Here is a 12,047-nt window from a genome sequence, read left to right as displayed (position 1 = left end):
ATAAAAGTGCGCATTTATCAGATTATATAACATTATTGTTATGAAATAAAAATTTCATTTTTCATTTAGGACTTTGATCTAAAAAATTAATGAAAGTATGTACACGAATTGATTAAAGTGAATTTTATGGGAAAGGTATAGCGAAACAATGTATTTGTGTGTTTAGATTGAGAAAGGGATTTTTTCAATTCGTATAACACACTCTAAGAATGAAACCACATACCTCAGAACGTTACATTACAAAGACATCTGTATTAGCTATAAGTAAAAACAGCAAATTATATTAATATTGTCGATTGTCAAACATATATTTTTAAAACATTAAAAATTTAACAAGTCAATGATTTTTAAAAGAATCGATCACTTAAAATCAATAAAATGGAAAAGAAGAAAAACATGATCACAAAATCAAAACTTTATATTCAAGCGGTGATAAGACGTTGGTTAATAAAAAAAAAATACTAAATAAAGACTGATTGAAATCCATTTGGGTAACCTTGGAATGTGAATAAATATATTAATACATACGCATACACGTCCTCATCTATTTGTTTTAATTATTATGTAAATGCGTTTTTTGAAAAGAGTTTTCCGATACTTACAACTTTGAAATACATAATTTTCTCGAAAACTTTATTTTTAATGATCAGTTGAATGGAAACAAAAAAAGGAAATATTATTAAATCAAAATTTTTATTTCCAGTGTTGGTGGTAATTCGACAACATAAACCTAAAGTAACCAAAAAAATATATATTTGAAATTGTAATCACTTTTCTATCTGAAAAACTGTTTAAAGTTTATAAAATTACGCTATTTATCAGACTGTATGATATTATTGTTATAAAATAAAAATTTCATTTCTTCAATCAGGACTTCAATCTTAAAAATTAATGGAAGTTTGTACACCGAATTGATTTAAGTTAATTTTATGTGAGAGGTATAGCAAAACATGGTATTTTTGTGTTTAGATTGGGAAAGAGATTTGTATAATGCGGAGAACAGAGTCTGACAGATATGGGTAAACGGTACAGTTGTTGACGCCCCGATAGTGATTGACCGCCACATGCATTTTTAAATGGAGCCTTTATATATAAATATACAAATTATACAGGGGACAATCACTACCTTAAGGTGTCAATAACTGTACCGTTTACCCCTACCTCAAAATTTAACATTTCAAGGGTATCTGTATTTACTATAAGTAAACACAAATTAAATTAATATAATCGATTGTAAAATACATAGTTCTCTAAAACAACTGTAAAAACGGAAAAAATTAACGTTTTTTAATGCATTGATAATTAAAAATGTATTCAATTTAATTAAAACAAAAGAGGAGCTTTAACACAAAATTACGTTTTTAGTAATGATAAGAATTTGGTCAACGAAAAAAAAATTCGAAAAGAGATTTGGATTTAAATCTGTTCAGACAACCTTTAGATATTAATAAATATATTAGTATTTAAGTATACACGCTTACATGCCGTCACGTATTTTTTCCAATTTTCATGTGTATTCGCCTTTTTACGGAAATTTCATGATCCCTTCTACTTTGAATGACGTGATTGTCTACTTCTTTGAAGAGCAAAACAAAATTTTTTAGAAAAAATTAATTTTTAATAATTGGCAAAGTCGAAACAAAATACAGATTAATTTTTGGCACCTAAAAATTTTATTTTTAATGGTCGTAGCTATTCGATTAGAAAAAGAATTCGGTACATTAGACATTTGAAATAACACACACTTGTCTATCTGGTAAAACCATTCAAAACCTATAAGAGTACGCATTTATCGGATTTTATAAAATTATCATTGTACAATAAGAATCCAATCATTTATCAGGACTTCGGTATACAAAACTATAGGAACTGTAAACATGAATTGTTTTAATTAAGCTTTATTCAAGAGGTATCGTGAAACAACGTGTGTGTTATACAACCTATAGCAACAGGAGCTCTAAAAAGTGACTGCCGAACTTGCGGGAAATTCAAATTGGCTATATGGAGCAAGACGCAAAACCCCAGATAACTCGACAACATTTCATACACCATAACTTGATAAATTAATCCTAAGCTATTTAACCCAATAACCCAACGCGCCTAAAAGCAGTATCACAAGCTTTAATGATTAATAAAATACATGAAACAATAACGCAAGCGCCAATCCCCACACAACCCGGGGCGCTAACTGACCGCTTTGTTTATTAATTAAAAAATAATTAACGCAAGTACCAATCACCACACAACCCGGGGCGCTTACTGGCCGCTTTGTTTTACCTTTCAACGGTTGTCGCTTCTCTAAAGTAAGAAAATAATGTAAATATGTAAATATGTAAATATGTATTATAAATCATGTATTAAATGTATTGCCTTTATTTGAGTAACAAAGAAGTCTACTTTCATTTCATGTAGTGTATAAACCCAACACGAATAGAAATGCATGCAAAAAAAATAATTAAGGTAAAAATACCGATGCTGAAACAATCAATAACTAATTAACTTTACAGAATTTTGTCATGAAAAAAATTAATTTTAGATGTTAAAAGTGGTGTCAAATTATATCAATAAGACTTATCATTTATTTTCAATTATAAACAAAAAAAAAATGTATAAAATAGCAGTTTCATTATACGTACAATTTAAAATATAACCTCAAATTTCTGATGTTCTGTTAGTGAATCACATAGACTCCATTAGAATAACATGTACGTTTCGTTACTGGGACATTGCATACCACTATTGGGACAAGTATTCTTAATGGCGTTTCGCGTTAGATACAACATTACGTAGTAAGTTTTTATTAATTTTAATTATTTCTTGCTGAGATTAAATTATAAAAAAAAATTGTGTGATAAATAGGAACATAAAATATATATATATAACAATTTAAATGTTCTTGTTATCTTTTAGATGTGATTTAATGTGAATTTGTCAAACAAAATTTCACAAAAAATCGTTCCAGCATCGGCACTTTTACCTTCTTTTCAAATGTTTCATCGCTAAAACTAACTTCTGACATACTGAGAGTATGTCATATACTATCCTCCCCTCCCCACAATTTTCAAAGACTACATGAGAAAGTATAAATCACCAGACCAGCTCATTTTTGCACAGTTGTTTGACTAGAGAACTTCCATTGGAAATTAGTCATGGCCTTGATTCAATATTTTAATGATGCGGCTCATTGCATACGGCAATCGTATCAACAAATAATTAATACAGAAGTTGACGTGTTTGATATTCAAAGACTAATTACCACATGTCTTACAATAATTAGTGATAGTAATGTTTTTACTTCGAGAAATAATTTAACAACATCAGAAAAACAAATGTTTCAATCATCAGTGGTTTTAACAAAAACTGTTTTACAGCTACTTTATGATTATTTAGAGATAGCCAAAGCAAAAAAAATATTTAGCATTGAACTAAAAGTCTTTGTGTCTGATAGTGAACTTGAAGTGAAAGCAGCAGTTAGTGCATTTGAAAATGAACTTGAAGATGTTGTATATGACAGTATTCAAGAAGTCGCAACGAAAGTCAAGACATGGAGAAATGCGCACACCACACGCATTCAAGGTGAAGGTATATCAACTGCAGCTCCAAATGTTAAAAACGATACACTAGTAGGTCTTAGTAACATAAATAGTGCATTTAAAAATCGCATCACTACAGCTTTAATTGTAAATTTTAAGCATCTAGATCTAAAAAAGTTTCTTAAGGATGCTGAACGAAAATTTGTTCAACGAATTAAAAGATCTCTCGAGGAACACTCAGCATTAAAAGTAAAAACCATGTTGACGGCAGAATATGTAATTGTTAAAGATAATGTCGAGGATGTACATTTAAAATATTTTAATACAAGATCGCAAACGATTTACCTGTCTACTGACATAAATGAGTGGTTTGATGTAAACGTGAGACAGCTTCAATCAAAATGTACGTGTTTGATGGTGTGTACGATGTCTTGATAAAAATATGTGAAAGAGGAAAAATTTTTTGCGTCTTTGACAAGAGATGTTTGCTTAAAATATAATTTACCAGCTGCTCACTAGATAACGTAAGTAAAAAAGCTTTTATAATTGACAGTAAAGACTTAGAAGTAAAGACAAGTCAGTTATGACAAAGTGGACTCTGCAAGTGGAAGCAGTAGTGATAATCATAAATACGCAGATCTCTACGTGGCCTTGTCCCTGGCTCTCTTGGATAAGAGGATGGAGATTAAAAATCAACACTAATCAATATTTTTTTGTGATTATTTTATTAATACACAAAAAATAGTATTACTCCTCTCATCTAAGAGTGAAAAAAATTGGTTGACCGTCATCGCCAACTCTACTTAATTTCATAAGAATTGGTTCTCCCAACCAATTCTCTCCAACTTGCATCGCGTCCAGCTGCTGCTTCTGTGGCTGAGGTTGCTGTTGAGGCTGCGGTTGTGGAAAAAAAAAAAAAAAAAAAAAATCATGAAACCTCATTTTTTTAATTAAAAATTTTAATTAAAAATTTTAATTAAAAAACAATATACCTGCCACTGCTGCTGATGCTGCTGCTGCTCCAGTTTTGGACCCTGCTGTAGAGTAAAAAAAAGATGTTCAACAAAATGGTTTTATTATAATTTAAAAAATTATTATGGATATTGCAACTGTTTATTTCACTTACAGGTATTCCGTTAACATCATCCTTATTTGAATTTTTTTTTTTTTTTTTTGGATGAAGAAAAGAGCTTGACTGGTGTCGTTGTCAAAAGTTTTAGAAACAACAATTCTATAAAAAAGTTAAAAAAACACATTAATAGTGCATAACAATAACAAGAAGATTAATTTTATCAGTCAATGTTAAGAAACAGCATACTACAAAACAATTTTCAACCATTGACTATTTTAAAACAATATTTTGTTCAAAGTGTTCGAACGATAGTATAGCGGAGACCAGGAGAATCGTGGCAGTCTTGGTCTGCGTGGCATTTAAATAAAAAGAAAACTAATGATAATTTTCAGGTTTTTTTTTTTCAAACACCTGTACTAATATTCCTTGAATTCCGTTAAATATTTTTAGGCATTATAATAAGTATTTATTCATTTAAAAAAAGTTTTATATTTGTAGTATTTACATTGATCGGATGATCATTTTCAACAGCTGTTTAAATATAGCCTATTACAGAAACATTTTTACAATTGGGCTTAATTGAAAGCTGGACTCGTTAGCTACAATTTCTTTTTTTTCTTTTTTTAGAAAATAAGTAACAACAAAATAATAACAAAAACAAGCAAGCGTGTCATATGGGGCAAAGCGTAGCATCTGGCTGGGGCAGAGCGTAGCCTGGCCGCGGCAGTGCGAGCGCTGACACGAGCGTTACACAGCTGATTTTTAGGTTAAGTTTTTTGTAAAACAATGTAAACATTAGGTAGTTTACCTGTTAAGACTACAAAAAACACGCGAAGAAATTCACTGAAAGCTTTAAATATTAACAAAATAGTACAATTAAATGAACATCAGAGTGCGAATTCTACTATTGGCAATCGGAATAATATATCAATTCTAGACTGCCCAATACTTTTTGCTACTGATTTTCTAGAAGAACAGAATTTATTTAATAATTAACTTTGATTTAATGCAGTGAATAACATATTCAAAAGCCAAAGAATTTTATTACAGAAATTTAATAAGTTGATGATTTAGTGTTATAAGTTCACTTACAATGTAAAGAAAGATTCGAAAATAAATAAATAAATTACCTAACTTTTTTTTCTATAGCACACACCTTTTAACTATTATGTATCCTTCACGCTACGAATGCCCCAGCCCGTACTACACCATACTACACCACTCCTGGGGCATAGTAGAGCTTTTTAAGAACGAGCAATTTTTTTTACTTTAAATTTTAAATGTTGCACAATAATTTTTTAACTTGTAGGCAAGGTCCACAAGTACTTTTACAAGTACTTTTACAACACAATTTTTTAACTACTCTAATCCTCATTCCTTTAAGAAATACAGCTCAATAAAGTTAGAGTGCCCTGCGTGCCCTGGTCTCCCCTACATGAAATTGATTAATACAAAAAAGTATATTTTCATATTACTTAGAACTCTTACATCTAACACTTTGTAAAATTTTCAAATTTATTCTCTTGTAGTCAAGAACAATTTTTACTATTTCTATATATATATTCATATTAATTTTAGCATTAAAGAATCTCTGCATTGCATATCAGATAAAAATGTATTCTACAAAAAATGGTATTTTATTCTAATCTATAACTGCGTCTTAGATCGTTAGCGTATAAAATATACGTGCAAGAAGTTGAGTACTATCCTTGAGTTAGTTGAAAAACTTGTTTACGCACACACATACATCGTGCGACCAACTCAAATCACCCTTATACTAGCTTCAAAAGTTTTGTTATTCTATCAAAAATAGATGATTTATAAGTGATTACACTATCTAGGACAAAAAATATAATGCTCTGAGAAAAAATATTTAAGGCACTCCCTTAGATTGGTCATGACTAAAAAAGATAATTGAAAAAATTAAAAAACTAATAATAACATAACAAAGTGATGATAGTTAAAAAAATAATCACACTTATTTATCACTACCACTGTTGTGATCACTATTGCTGTTTACTACTACTGTTACAACACTCTAACAATTAATTTTTTCGTACTATAAAAAATTTAGCTATGTTAATCAAAAGCAAAGATGAACTGTGAATGTGATGATAGTTAAAAAATAATTAGACTTATTTATCACTACCACTGTTGTGATCACTTTTGCTGTTCACTACTACTGTTACAACACTCTAACAGTTAATTTTTTCGTACTATAAAAAATTAAGCCATGTTAATTAAAAGCAAAGATGAACTGTAAATGTGATGATAGTTAAAAAATAATTACGCTTATTTATCACTGGATCGGGTTTGACCCTTAACTCCGCCCACACGACCTTCGTCGACCCCCAGGCAGCCATGGCCAGCATGGCCGGGCTGACTCTTCCCCTAAGACGTTGCCACAAGGAACTACCCCCGAGCCCTACCGTTACTTCATCTCTGAAGGACCGCCCCTTGGCACCCAGTGTCGCTCCACAGGACCCGATTCCCCTGTCAAAGAAGGATGAACTGCTTCAGTCAGACAGTGAGGGCGAGCTCTGGACCCTGGGTGAATTGGAGCGCACGGAGATCGAGGAGATGGCGACGGACAAGCTGGAAAAGACCTCCCTCGAACCCACGTTTAAGGAACCTCTACCCCGGACTACCAACGACACCCTCACTCCCACTCTAGCTCTCTCAGGTCTGACGCTAAAAGAGGAGGTTGAGCGCCTGGTAGAGATCCCCATGGAGGTAGAATCTCCCGGTGCGCCTCTTCCTCTTTTGGCAGACGTGGAGATGCCGAGACGGACTGAAGAAGCCGATCCCCTGCCTTCTCTTCGAGGAGATCGATGGAGAGAGGAGGTGAGACGATTGAAGGAGGTGGAGAAGCGTCAAGAAAACTTAAGAAAGGCTGAGCTTCAAGGACGGCTGGATGCGGAGCTGATCCGCCGTCGCCTTGGGACCCGCGAGGACCAGGTGATTGGCGAAAGGACCCCCATCACTGGACTCTGGGGCGTCGCCGGTAACCGCACCAGCCCTGATGACCAGGCGGTCCAGCCGTTGGCTCCTCGACCACGATACGTACCCATCCAGAGCTCTTGGTACCCCCAGGCTACAACCAGCCAGGGAGGCCCTAAAGGTCAAGCGGGGTGCGCGGCTGGTCAAGGAAGCTCCTCTGAGGAGAACCAGGAGCCTGAAGACAACGGCGTGAGAGGAGGACGCCCAAAGAAGGCCCGACGGCTGCGCCAGGGAGGCCGCATCCACCCCATTAAACGACCCCCAAATCCCAGTGGGGGAATATTGCGACTGGAGGACTACGTGGCTGCAACTCCGGAAGCTGATTTCGGAGATCATCAGTCGGAGGCGGGTGTCCCAATCCGGCCCAAGGACAACCCCGTCACGTCGCAGCTGGCGCATCCCGCCCCCGAAGGGGAACGCCGGCCTCACACCATGGAGGTGCTGTTCTCGGGATTGCGACCCATCAGAACTGACCCCGCTCTAGACCCCCCTCCCCGAGCCTGCTTTAACTGTTGGCAGCAGGGGCATCGAGCCAAGGCGTGTCCCAAGCCCAAAGCCAACATCCACTGCATTAACTGCGGTAGATTAGGCTTGAGTGCGCCCGAATGTCCTTGCTGCGACACTGGCTATGTGCGGTACCGGGAGAGGCAGTGTGACCCCGCCCCCTTTCCCAGAGCCGAGGACCTATGGGGGAGGACCTCTATCCCGATTAGCGATTCGAAGGATCGTCTTCCCCAAAGCTATGGAAGAAACACTTCGAGCCAGGCGACGAACCTTCGAGATCGCTCCGTCGAGGACGCACGAGACCTCTTGCGGAGGGCCCCACGGCATGGAGCTCTACACCGCAATACCGGAGAGGGGCGAAACCGGGATGTAGCTCTGGTGCCCACCACCATGCAGCTCTCCCAGGTGATATCCTCGAGCCACCCGCTTTCTGAGCGTCAGCTGGAGAGGGATAGGGCGCAACGGGCTCAGGACCACTCTAGCTGGCCTCGGGAGCGAGTGAATCAGGTAGAGCGCGTCTGGGGGAGTCTTCAGGGCTATTCCCAGGACTTGCGGGAGCTAGTGCTCCGTAGGGTGTTTCAAGCGGAACGTGATGAGTAGGCCTGGGGCCTCCACCCGGACGAAACGGACAACGGACTAGGACAGGGGGAGAGGACAAAGGACTAAGAAAGCAGGTGGCAGGATAGGAGTAGGACCACTGGACGCGAATTGAGGGTAAACCACCGGGACTCACTCAAGGACCAAAGGACTAGCGGACAACTACCATCGAAGATCTTCCCGCAGGGAAGAGGACACCATGGACCAGAGAGGGACCACCCAGGGAGAGGACATCGCTACGTAGCATCTGGACTCTTGGCCGCGAGGCCAACGTAAGTATTTTTCCATCTTCTTTCAATTCTTCTAGCGTTGTGTCAGAGAGAGAGAGAGACAGAGCGAACCAGATCGGCTTTCGAGCAGCTGGGAGTGCTCTAGCCTAGGGGGGGAGGGTTTGTAACGAGGCAAATTGAGCCTCCTGGCTCATGTCGCTCTCGCTGACGCAACGCGTATGACGTCACCAGCAAAGGCTTACTTTCCCGGAATTCTGCTTTTGTTTTGTCTCCTGGAAAAAAAAGGAGAAGAGGACGATGCGACGCGGGACACAGCAGCAACAGTGGAAAAAATATACGCGTGAGCGCGCGCACCACTGTTTGGGTCGCGGTGGCGGCCCTCGGGTATGAGAGAGAGAAAAAAAAAGTGGAAGTCGAGAGGTACGCGCTGTGGTTGCAGCAGGACGGAGAGTTAGTCTCGAGTCGAGAGCTTTCGGGCGCGTATTAGCCAGAGAGTTGTGAGCGAGAGAGAGAGAGAGAGCAAGCGTGAGAGAAAGTTGTTGGCCGATCAAGAGAGAGAGAGAAAAGAGAAAGCTGCTGTGTCCCCGTCGTCGGAGATCATCACCGCCAGGAGAAGGACCAGGACGAGAATCAGAGCGACTGCAGGACGAGAGAGAGAGAGAGTAGAACCGCCACTGTCAGCTTCACAGGCTCACCAGCAGCCTGAGATCCAGCCAGACGCCATACGCCGTTGCCGAGAGTCAGAGAGCTGAAAGGTAGCGTGTTTTCCCTCCATTTCTTTTTGTGCGTCGTGCTAGGGCTCGCGAGCGCCGGTAGGCGTCCGGGACTAAGTCCCGAAGTATACAGAGGACTGAGAGAGAGAGTGTGACAGAGAGAGAGAGAAAGAACTAGGTTACGGGAAGTCGCAGGTGCATGCTCGGGAGTGCCGAATCTTGGGGGTATTTGCGCGTTTCCGCTCTAGGTGTGTAGAAAGAGGGAGAGAGAGACCAAGAGGACGAGAGAGAGAGAGAGAGGACCAGAACTAGGGAATGAAGGGAATAAGGAGCAGATAACCGAGAGACAGTGATAGTGAGAGAGAGAGAGAAAGAGAGACAGGGTGAGGAAGGTTGACACGGGGCGAGAAGAAAAGGGCGCGATAGCAGAGAGCAGGTGTGTAGCAGGCCGGGAAAGGACAGGGACGAGAGGTTGCGTGTGAGGGTGCGCGTGTGTGTGCGTGTGTGACGTGGCTGGGAGCGTTAGGGCAACGGCCCCTCGTGGTCTCAGGACCCCGAACGTGCGCTCACGGTTTGCGCGGCGAGGCGGAACCGCTGTAGCGCCGTCGAGGAGTTGTGTAGAGCCGTGTGGAGAGTGCAATAAACGATTTCCTTACTTGACACGGTAGCATTCCCCAAATTTATTTCCTCTCGGTAGAACGAGAGGAGAAATCCCGTACAACTCCCCTTTTCAGGAGCAGAATCCAAGAGGACGAGGGACCCGGAGAACGTACGAGACGAGGCAATCCACTTCCTGCGTACCCCCCCCCCCTTTTTTTATTTTCAGGTACAAAGGCAGCGTGACAAAACATATATCTATAAAACGCGAGCCGATTTTACCAGGCGCGAACTCGCCCAGCGAGTAAAAACTTAGGGGGGAGGGGGTGTGTTACGTCTAATGGCGTCTATTTACTGCTGGTAACAAATACAATATGGTATTCGTCACTTAGCTACTGCACCCATAAATCGATACCAACGCACGTTTGGTCAATCGCATGCTTACCAGCCATTCCTGCTGCCTAACTTCACCCCCACCAAATTTAATAGCTGTCTTACGCCTGCAGCTGCACCTTTTTTCCAAGAATATGTTAATCAAATTCACCTCCACTCCCTGACTTACTACCGGTCCTACCCCTGATTATCGATCCGATTTAGGATTTTAATAGAACCGCCTCCTGCGAGCTCGTCCTATTTCCTGGAGAATCCGTCGATCAACAAGCAATTAGCTGATATTAACTACAGCAAGTTATAGATAATTTAATATCCGATTGTCTGAATTATCATTATAAAATTTGTGATCCAATAAAACAAGTTTTGCTAACAATTCAATTAAGCTTCTTCTTTCTTATAATATATTACCGGCTTAACACGCAATCTACTTCTCCGGCTAATCAAGAGAGCTGTCAACTGCTAATCGTTCATTACTCGTAAAAGTACTGGTAAATTACTTTTAATACCTTATTTTTATTACAAACACTGCTGAACACAAACGCATTTGCTGTCCACGCGCTGCACGCTGCAATCAAATTCAAAGAGCCACGATGTAACAGTATTCTTCTTAATTAGCATCGACAACTTTTACCCTGTAGGTGACGTTGTTTTAAATTGCTGCTTGAAGTGAATAGCCACAGCAATACTCGTAATAAGCATAACGCTATTATTATCAATCCTTATCATATGTTATGTAGTATACACTAAAAAATCTTTCAACAAGTTAAGAAACAAAACTTGACTAAACTAGCATCAGCTATACACCTATCAGTAGCATCGGCCCCAATTTTCAATCTAACTTGAAAGGCTTGGCATACACTCCAGCGAATAATGCAAACCCCGTAGCCATAAGAACAGAGCAAATTTATGACATCCGAAACAACCCCTGTAAGAGTAGCTCACAGCATAGACTTCATATATGGTAATGGAATACGAGTCACAGTCATAGAAGCAGATACAAGAAAGGCCGTTTACTATTCAAACGTTCGCAAGGATAATTTAATGACCTTATAATGATAATATCAACTTATCTTGTAATAATGCCCTCCTAAGTGGACAAAAGAACCGAAAATATTTCAAGAAAATCGAAGTAGTCGAAAGCATATACCCTCAATATGTATTTTTTTACGGCAACCTAGCGATTGTTCCCGAATTTTCCGAGCTCAAGACCATTTTTTTTAACTCCAATCTTCTAATCCACCTCAACTACCTCCAACGAAAAGTAAGCTGCTAAAATGGCATCAATCTAACATGAAGAAGCGAGTTCAGCTCCAGAAGTTATGGTATTCATTAGCTTGGCACTGAATCAAGGATGAAAGCCAATCCCGACAAGCACAAGAAAATTAGTAAGGCAAAAACAGCCGAAAAA

Source organism: Copidosoma floridanum, unplaced genomic scaffold (assembly GCF_036245765.1).
Source record: "Copidosoma floridanum isolate Cflo_tuat_1 unplaced genomic scaffold, Cflo_Japanese_pri ptg000001l, whole genome shotgun sequence".
NCBI classification, from domain to species: Eukaryota; Metazoa; Arthropoda; class Insecta; order Hymenoptera; family Encyrtidae; genus Copidosoma; species Copidosoma floridanum.
Note: the sequence above shows the minus strand (reverse complement) of the source record.